This window comes from Apteryx rowi, unplaced genomic scaffold, assembly GCF_003343035.1.
Source record: "Apteryx rowi isolate R43461 unplaced genomic scaffold, aptRow1 scaffold_268, whole genome shotgun sequence".
NCBI classification, from domain to species: domain Eukaryota; kingdom Metazoa; phylum Chordata; class Aves; order Apterygiformes; family Apterygidae; genus Apteryx; species Apteryx rowi.
The window spans coordinates 227839-238728 of NW_020449063.1; positions in this window are offsets into that span (position 1 = coordinate 227839).

Consider the following 10890-nt stretch of genomic DNA (forward strand, 5'->3'; position numbering starts at 1 on the left):
TACAGAGGGTCAGAGATAGAACTGCATGGGCTTGTACCTTAATTTGATGCTTCCTGATTTATCACTATGAGCTTGGTGCTCTGGAAAGAYGTTCACAACTCAGTATCAACAAGGACTCGTGCTGGGGAAGGGAGAGGTGGGCGCAAAGAGGTTGTTTCATTTTGTAATCTGTTGTTCATTAAAAACACAATTTAGTACACAGTAAGATGTGTTAGTAGTCCCATCGTGTGCTTACTGTTCTGCATGCATTTAAACGGCTTGTTGGATCAAGGCCACAAGGAAAGTGTTTACTGGGATAGAAGAAGAGAGAGAAAAAGTACACGATCAAAACACGGTGCATTTAGTGCTTGTAGCGTTAGTATCAAGAATCTGTTTCGGAGCCACAAAGATTCCTGCTTTCCTCAAAACCATACAGAACGGTTGCTAGCCAAGCCAGATTCGTGGTGCATTGGGTTGCAGGACAGCACAGCGCTGAGACTGGGTGCAAGCTCTTTCAAGGTCCATTGCAATCTCAGCCACATTACAAGGTCACCAAGTGCAAAACCAAATATCAGTTTTTAGAAGCACAAATGCAAAGCTAACTCGAACTGAAATAAATTGTTTATGCCCTCACTCAGAAACATGACATCCAAGTCGCATTCAGAATTAGCCTCACAACATCAAGCAAAGTTACTAGCTCACATCAAAGCCGGCCTCACTTCAGGAAAATTTCTTTTGCCTTTGTAAACACAACTGAGTCTCCATTTTTTTCCTTCCTATTGGCAACATACTTCAGTGCTGCTAAATAAAGATATCTAAACAATCTCTCTTCATACAATAATTTCTATGCTTTCTCCATCAGTCTATTTCAGTCAGCTACCCATACTCTGTGCAGTACACTGCAAAGAAGTGTTCAGAGCGGGTGTTAAAAATGTTTGGGTTTTTGGTCAAGATATTAATGGGGAAAAAAACAAAGATTTCTGCGTGCAAATCCAGGGTGAGAGAAAGCCCCTCTTTCATCATGGTCTCTATGGGACAATGTCCTGCTATCATTTTCATTACAAGAATCTCATTTTTCTAGACAAAACTGATGGTACAAATTTACTCTAGCATAAAATCTAATATTCAGAATCTATTGAAAAGCTTTTCCTTGCACAAAGTATTTCATTTTCTATTTTATGTCCCCAAAATACTACTGCTCATAACCCATTAGTTATTTCTGCAACATAAACCCTTACTTTATAATGAAATTGCTTTTATTTTTGCCTTTTCTTGGAACCCCCTACAACTAATTTCTATTCATTTCCACCCCAAGAGGCATGTTATCCTAGCCAGAAGCATCTGCTCAAGGAGAACTGGAGACTGATAGCCTTCTGTGTCCAATCATTTCAGGCTTTACATTAATGAGCAGAAATCACTATTCGGCAGACTATCATTGACTTTAACAGGCTTTTGGATTAGGCCCTTGTTGGGGGCAATCCTCAACCGTTTGTATGGGATATTTTTGAGTAACTGCTTTATCAGAAGCAATGTGCCAGGTTCTCCAGTGACCAAGAGCCAACAGCAGCAAGTACGAGGACCTGTGCAAGTTAAGAGCCCCCAAGCCTTTCCCTGCACTACTGATTTTGTGTAGACAACTGTACTGAGTGCATTAGCAGCAGGTAACACCAAGTCAGCCCTATGGGGGACAGCAGATAGAGCATGCTGGGCTGCAGACCCAGGTGTGGGAAGGCTTCCCATCGTGTGGCAATACAGGGGGGATCCCTATCTCATACTGCTCCTATGGACTTGAGAGGCGTTTGGGGAAACTGAGAGTCTCCCTTGCCTCAAGGGCAATCTCAGCCTTCCAGAAGTCAATGCCACCTGCTTTTCTGAAGGGCTGAGATGCCACCTAACCCACGGGCTCTTGTCAGCAGGTTTTGGAAAAACACCGCAATTCTTGTGAGGGCTGGGTAGGGATTTCAGAGAGGCACCTGAGGGGCTGCTGCTCTGCATTTTTACTCATTAGGACACTTCCCTCTCAAGTCTTCATGCCTCATCTCAGTGGGGAAAGAGGTCCAAAGGAGCTGCATCTCCTGCTCTCCCACTGGCAGAGCTGCATTCAGCAGTGCTCGGCAGTGCATAATGGAACAGCAAACCTCTCCCTGCATCTCCAGCTGCAAACAGCAGCAGYGCTGCACACAGCATGAATTTCTGCCAGATATTAATCCTGAAAAGCAACAGCAGCATTAGGTTTGAATGCAGAACAGGCTAGGCCAGACTCTGTACAATCCAGCCTTGGTCTAGTAATTTCCCATTTGTCAGTCCAAACCCAGCCTTTTTCTAAGTAGCATCCATAGATGAGTAGAGACCTCAGTGAAACATTGTTATGCTGATGGTGTAGCTGAGTCCCTATTAAAATGAAATGGGGGATTATGACAAGATGGCAAACATATTACCAGGCGAAGGGGAAAAGAAAACTGCATGTCTACCAATGGTGTCATCTGAACAGCAGTGCAGGCTCTGTAACTGATACATGACATATTAAGCATGCACAAGTCTTTACATACTGCAGGGAAAAAGTAGCTCCTCTGAGACCTGGGAAAAAGGATTTACTTGCTTTACTATGCCATGGTTTACAAGTGCACTCCATTAATTTGGTTTTAAATGACTCTGAAGACAGAGCACAGTTACTGTCTAATCTAATCAAATAAATGATTTAGTTAAAAAAAAAAAAAGCCATTGTCATTTCCATCTGAGAACCAGCACACCAGTTGTACAGGCAGGTCCTTGTCTAATAGCCCCTGCTTGCATTTCAGGCAGGCAGCACAGAGGGACGGACTGTGCCCAGCAATGTGTGCGCGCACGAGGAGGAGGGTAGGGAGGGCTCCCCACAAACACGCCTGCCCAGTGGCTGGCCACAGACGTGATGAGGGGCAGAGAAACTGTGCTGGTCTGTTCTAGCTGCCAGATTTCCTTAAAGGAGAATTTTTTGTTTTTAAACTCCACTGGTCTCAGCAAGACCGAGACTTGGCCCCTTGTGAATGTGTCCCATTTCTAGTCGTTACCTAAGTGCTGCAGAACTTGTAATTCAGCTCCATGCCTCGAAAATTGTAAGAGAGGTGAGAGAACAGCTGTGTACAGACAGAAATTGATTTTTAAATGGCATTTTGTTTTGGAGTAATATTTGATTAGAATAGATTGAAACATCTCCCGTCAGGCTGCTGAAAAAAACAACCTTCCACAGGCTTTGATGAGCAACAGACGCAGGTCGGACCGAGCGCCAGGTGCGCCAGCGCACAGAGGCTGAGCTCTGCTTTGCAACTGGGTCTCATCTCTGCACCAGCTGCAAGCCAAACCTCCCTTTCAGGAGCACAGCCTCATCCCAGAGGAGGTGATCCAGCCCTGGAGCAAGGCAACGCAGAGACCTGCTCAGCGTCTGCATTAGCCTCCCAGCAACTGCTCTTCCGCCATGCTGGAGCTGGGATGAGCCCCTTCAAGGGTCCTGCATGAAAGAGGCTGTGCTGCGATCTGTCCCCCAGCCCTGTGATCCTGCAAGGATCTGGATCCAGGTACTAGATCCGTGCCACTGTTCCCGTGGTTCAACACAACAGATGTCAGGCATCAGGACAGAGGAAAGTTGAATGGTCTGCCTGATTTTTGCATCACAGCTTCAAAAGGAGGCTGAGAGGAAAGACTCCCCTCCCCCATCAGAAGATGGAAAAAGCCTAGAAATAAGAACTGATTATTGGCTCCATCTGTATTCTTATTGCTGGAAATAATTTTGAATTATAAATGTATCTGGGGCACCATGTGCTTGTAAAAAGTAGCACCACTCTTGGAATGATTCAAAAGGCAAAGCTTTGATTTAGCCTCTACGTTACACTCACAGTTTAAATAGCCTTTGTGTTAGGACTGGGCTTTCCCTCCCATACAAATGAGAAGAAAATGCATGAAGCTGAAGAATCGGACAATAGGATTTTTTCTCAAACAGGTTACTGAAGCCCGGCAGGTTCAGAAGTAGAGTTGCTGCTATGAACTGGGACAAAGGAGCAGGTTATTATAATCAGCAAGCAAGGACAGAGACAGAAGAGCAATACTATCAGTTAGGTCACTTAAGTCCAGCTGCACAACTTCTGCATCATAAAGATTCATACTTATCCTGGAGTCACAATTGCTAGCGTCCTCTCCTGACATGAGGGTTTCTTTGGATGAGAGCTAAGGTGCTCAAGTGAAATTAAATAGGCAATTTGATTCTGCAGCCGTACAGCTCCTGCTTTATGAACAGACAGCATCTACATCTGGAACTGTCAATCTGAAACCTGAATTTACTTCAGAATTGAAAGCTTTGAATTTTATAAAGGAAAAAAATGGGGTGTAGGATCCTACATTGTAATGCCTCATATTACAAACATGTATCTCCAAAATTATAATAAGAATGCCTCAATCACAATGCTGATTTTATACAAAAGTAGAATGGCTCCAGAAATGAAAGACATCCTTTTTCAGTCTTTTTCTGGTTCTTTTAGTTGCATTAGACATACAAACTCCATTTATATGCTTTTTCAAATGAACCCATAGAAGACAATGGAGCAATTTTATCTGAGGCAGATGTTGGCGGCCTACTTAACACTTTTTACTAAGCTTTCCAAGTCAGCTTCTCAGCTGGGCCAGAAGAGAAAACACAACATTAGTCTGGATCCATGAACTTTGATTGATGTCATGAAACTGCCACAGCATCAAATACTCCATGACACAAGGAATTCACTGTTCATCTCTCATATCAGACAGAGCAGGGATGATACCGAGTCTTAACAATTGCCTATTCTGGTGGAAAACCTGGAAGAAGCGGGTGGGTGTCCAGGAAAAGCAGTTCTTCCAATTCTTGTTAGGACGAGGAAGTGGAGAGCGGCCGCTGGCCCCTGCCCTGGCACACCAGAGGCGGGAGCGCTGCYGGCGAGCAATGCTCTGGAGACACCGAGCGACACCGGCTTGTGCAGCACTGTGAGAAAGGGCCGTTTAGCTATAGCCTTGGCCAAGGTGCAAAGAATTAAGAGCAGGGTGAGAGAGAGAGAGAGAGACAGACAGACAAAGATCCCAGACTTCCCAAAGCATTTCAGATCCAAAACCAAAGAAAGGAGATACAACTATAGAAAGGGAATTGATACAAGCACATTAGTAGTTTCTGCCTGTATGTTTTTCAAATGCTGTCCAAGGAATAAAAAGTTGTTTGTAGGAAACCTTCCAAAGCAGCCAATTAATAACACAACAAACAGCTTGGTCTGTGGGAACACCCCCACGTGCATGGGGAACAAGTCCTCTCCCAGCAAAAAGAAAGCCCTCTGTTTGCAGCAAATACCCTCACAAAGGGGCTACAGACTCTTCCTTTCCTTTCCAAGAGCTTTTCTGAGACTCTCCAGAGGTACTCGGTCATCACAGAGAGACACCGAACTGATTGCACATGTTTGTACTTCAATAACGTGCTCGCAGAATGACTTAATTCCTGTTATTAGCACTTGACATGGCAGACCAGTTTCCCTGACGCGATCACAGCTTCAGTTGGCACTCTCAGGCAGTTCAGAAAACACTAATTCTGGGATGTTTCCTTAGCTCAATCACATCTGGGCAAGCTGGGTCTCATCCCTGAGAGGATCAATACCAGGGACCAAAAGATGAATGGCCCCCTCAGTTGTGCAAACACAGTGCAGCATCCGTGACACTAGCCTGCTCCTGAAATCGGTGGTGTTTATCTGCTCACCCATCACTTGCATTAGCTTTCTCAGTGCTGTCTGCTAGGATGTTATCATTCTCCAAGGCTTCCTGGCTGCACTGTACCTCTTGTAATATACATACAATGCACTGCAACAGGAGARGAGCAATCCAAATAATTCCCTTCTGGGTGGACAGAAAGCGTCCCCTTTGTCTCAAAGCAATAATTACTGTAGGCCACATTCCAGTACTACCCTTAGTCGCTTCAAAAATTACCAGAACAGGAATTATTTGTGGAGTAAGATGTTTCTCTGTAGGTATCAGGATGTTGGTTTTCAGTCCTTAAAACATCTAAGTCAAATACCACATCTTTAATTATTTCAATTTATCTTTAATCAAAATGCAAAACTGTAGTGCCTTCCTTTCTCTTTGCTGATAGCTGCTCCCATAGATACACAGAAAAGCAATTAATTAGTGCAAATTTTAGAACAGAAATGGCTATGCAGATATAAATCTGTGAAGATGCTAAAAATGTCAGGAGTAAAGCAAGATAAATATCAATGTTGTTAAAAATAAATGTCCACTTAACGCAACATTTACCTAAATGTTTGCCAGGAAAACAGTAAATAAAGAATTTAAATCCAGATGTAGCACATCCTCAACAACTAAATATACAGACTTGAAGGGAAAATCCAACCCTGCACAGAGAGGCAGCCTAAGACGAAAGTCTTATTCAAAACAGTGATATTATCTGTGCTAATCCTCTGACAAAAGTGGATTTTATCCAACATACAGTGATTTTATAAACAATCCATTTCCTTCTACAGTACTGAGTTTACTTTTCTAATGTTTCCTTCCACATCTACCACTGTGCATTATCAAAGCCTACACTGAAGAGTACAAACTCTGGTAAAATGTCACTGGGATTTATATTCCCATTTTTATCCTTCAGGACATCTGAGTCACAGCTCTGCAGGATGAGAGCCTCAGGCCCCAGCAAATGTGACCTGCTGCCTTTATCCCTAGATACAAGTCCCTATATTGGGCCACACACACATACATGCACAAAAAAAAAAAAAAAAAAAAAAAAAAAAAAAAAAAAAAAAATTTCTTCCAGTGACCTGACTCATTCATTACTTCAGCACTCTCTAGTTTGTGTGCACATCTGCAAACATCAGTAACGATTTTATGTTCTCTAGCAAGCTGTTGATACAAGTGTTAAATAGTGAAAGGCTAGCAACTGATCCCTGAAGATCCCTGCTAAACATACACCAGCTCAGAGATGACTCCCTCTATAAGTCTCCATTTTGAGATCTGTGGGTATCACAACCATTTTCTGTTAGACACTAAATTTTATTTCTTGATCAAGATGTGAAAGTGTCTCATTCAAAAGACTACTGCATCTTTTATCAAGCAAGCTGGTAACCTCAATAAAATAAAATACATCAAGCTAATTTGACAAGACCTGTTTTCTTAAGCCAAGGTAGACTGACATTAACAATGTGGTCCTCTTTAATTCTTTATATTAAAGAACACGCACATTTCAGTTGGAATCAGTTGTTCCATTATTTTGCTTGGGATCAAGGTCAAGCTGACAGACCTATAATTACCACAATCACTTGATTTACTTTCACATAACAGGTTAACAATAAGGTTTTTTTTCTTCCACTCAATGACTAAAAAGCAACATTCAGAGGGCCAGAAAGCTCCTCCTCTAGCTCTTTAAAAACTTAGATACAGATTTCTTGGATTTACTGGTTCTAAGATGTCCAGAATCAGTAGTTGCCCTGTATAACCTTCTCTRCCTGCTGTTTCAATGGAAAAATATTTCAATTTCATCATCTGTGATACAGCTACATTTTCTATTTGCTGGGACATGTAAAGATTTGCACACTTATGCTGGCTTGAACACCAGTCTCAAGGGAAACGATCAAGGGTGAATCAGCCTCCAGGTTCAGCGTTCAAAGTTTCCATCTGAGCAGTCCCTGGAAGCCGGGTTACAGCTCTGGTCAAGCTCATCCTCTCAGGTCCATAAGGATAACTTCTCTTTTAGAGCCGTCTCTTTGCTAAGCGTTTCTGGCCGAGCTATAACAACTTCTGCATGATGGACTAGGAGGGAGTATAGACGGCTTCATGCCAAAGAGATTTAAACCTCTTCTAAATTAAAATAAAATAAAAGCTTTGTTTTATTTAGTTTGGGTTATTAGCAAGACTTTGGATCACTTCCTAATTTGACCAGGCTGATTTATCCAACCCAAAAAGCTGTGCTGGCAGCAATCATTGCAAGAGCAGGGTAACGCTCAGCTTCATGCACATCACAAGAATAATAACAGAAAACAGCCAGTGGCCTCACATGCGCTGGCCGCTCCTAAACTTGCAGGGGTTTGACAGCCTGGTGGGGAAAAAGCTGGGACCTTGACACTTTTCAGATTAATAAGCACATGCTTGACTAAGATTTGAAAAGTATTTGTGATTGCCATCTGCATTATTTGCCTCTCATGTACAAACAGTGACAAGCCCACTTTTTGGGAATCTTAAAGGAAGAAATTCAAAATGTTTGCAAGTCTCTCCACCCTCACAGGCTAAGGTTCAGGGTACATGACAAGTTAYTCTTTTTTTTCAAATCCTCCTCTGGATTACTTCTGACTATATAAAACCGCATCTTGATCTTTTCTGAAGGTTTGAGCAAACTGCAAAAACATATCTTCTTCAMAGAGAGCAGAAGGGGATATTAGTACACCATAAAGTTTGCATTTGCATAGCCTAGATATTATCAGCTAATAGAGGAACATAATACCTTTCCTTGGTATTCCAGGAGTATCTAAGCCATCCTAATTTCCTGTTGTTTCTTTCAGCAGTCTGCACAATGTCAGAACAGCCATGGCAACAAATACGTCCTTTAACAACTTTTAGATGCGGTGCGTACTGCTCCTGCACTTGCCTCACAGTGCCGTGGAGTTCTTGTGGAATAGCTCATGTTAGATGCCTGCAAGAATTCATTCCCTTTTGATTACTTCAGTTTATTGCAGGTACTTGATAAACAAGAACAACAGTGGTCTATAAAAAAAAAAAAAAAAAAAAGTTGCTTTGCTTAGGGAAAAGTTTGCATCGTCAAAGATGCAGCTCTTTGTTCCTTTCTGTGAAACACCCCCCATAACTCTTTAAAATCCATTGAAGGCTTTAGTGGAACCAACTTCCAAAGATAGGAACCACCATTGCCAGTCCAAAAGATCAGGAAGTTGCAATCTAAGAAAGAATGAGTGCTCACTTTTGTGCAAAAACACAATCCCAGAAAGTTACAAAAATGTTTTGAAACAACAGCCCTTTTATTTGGCCGTAATATTGCCCTCATGTTCAATCCAGTTAACCAAAGAAGCCAATCCTGTATCATTAAAGGATGATCTCATAGAAAAGCAACTCCTGGGAAGTTTTTTCTTGCATAGAAGACTTTAAACGTAAGCCTTCATATAGCCTGACTATGAATGATGTTTGCTCAGCACATTCGAGTGGTTTCTGAGCCGAAGCCAGCATTCCCCAGACTCACAATAACCAAGCAGATGAAGTCATGCAGTCAGATGCTCTAGCAAGAAAAATGGATGGCGTATGTGTGTGTGTGTGGGAATGTGTTTAGTATTACACCACACAGAAAAGGAGGGGAAAAAATGTTTCCCCTTTTAATGAGTCCATACACAAACATCACAGCTGGAGTTACCAGAAAAATATTTGAAGGGATGAGCCATTTAAACATAAGGAGGACTCAGGCTCAAATGCAGTCCATCTAAACGTAGGCACCAAAATGAAGCATTTAGGCCTGCGCGGTCTTTTGGGAGAATGGATAAAGACCTTCGGTGGCTACAGAGGGAGCCTGAAGCGAGTAAGTTCCTGTTTTAGGGGCCTCACTTAAGCATTAGCTGTGATGAAAGCAAGGCTCAGAGCCTCCCCCAGCCATTTCTCTCTCTGAGCAAACCCGGGCACGCCAGGACAACCAGGAGATGGCGTCAGCAGATACCGATGACCAGCACAAACGTCACCGACATCGAGCAGGGCAGCCCAAAAGGCAGCGGATGCTCCTGCGATTTGCAGGGTCCCAGGGACCATCCCATTGGTGCCATTTGAAAAGAGGACTGACGCCTTGTTACCACCTCCTTCTCTTTTGAGGAGGGTACTGTCAATACCAGCAGACAACATGGAGAAATGAAAGGTGAATCACATGGATGCAACCACTTTAATTTTGGAGCCTGCCCAGGGAGTGGGCTAGGGTAGAGGAGAGGCACATAGGAGCTCTCAGCAGAGTACTTCAAAGGCAGCCCAAGCCTGGCAAGCAGGCTTGGATTAGATATTGATAACCACAAAAAGAATTACGAAAGCACCCCGGCTTTCAGGATCCCTCGGGTTTTGGAATTCAACTCTAACAGCTTAAAGGAAATAGATTTTCAGCCCTTTCTAAAAAATCCTGCACTAGCCCCTTAAAAACTGAAATAATTGCATTGACCTACCCCTGAACTCCTGTGCCTGCTTTTGTACTCATCTCTGCTTGCAAGCTCCCCAGGGAGGGATCTGGCCTCACAGAGTAGCACATAGTTCTGGGGCTTACACTKCAATTATAATAATGGGCAGCTTGCTTTCTAGATTGGGGGAGAGCTTGGTGAAAATCCTTTCCATTCACATGTGTTTTCAATCTTTTTCCTCTCCTTTTTACACATGCATCTCTCTCCAATTCAAAAATACATCATTCTCCTGCAGATAGCACAGCTGGATGGGTACTTTCTTATAAGCTTCTTTCCTTCCAAGTTGCTTATTTTTAGTTTAACTCTTGCTTTGTGCTTTCTTTCATCAGGCTATGCATTATGGGTGTGGTTTATGCTGCTGGATGACAGTGGCATAGATGTGAACCATGTTCTGGTTATCCTCTGCATAGTAGATATAGACGCTTCTGGATAAACTGGACAATTCCAGAGGGAGCATTTTTGGAAATAAAGTCTCTACCAAGTGCCATTCCAGCATTTCTCTCTGTACAAGGCAAACATCTGCTGTCGTGCTTAATTCACTTGTATTTCTGCTGTTCTCATGCATCAGAGGAAACACCAGCAGAAAACTTTAACAGCAAAAGTAGTTTATGCTTTGGCATTCCAGGCATAGATAAAACATACCTAGCATCGCTGTTGTCAAACATCCCGCTGCCTCCCACAGCACTGATTTCATTTTGTGCTGAGTCTAGTGGCA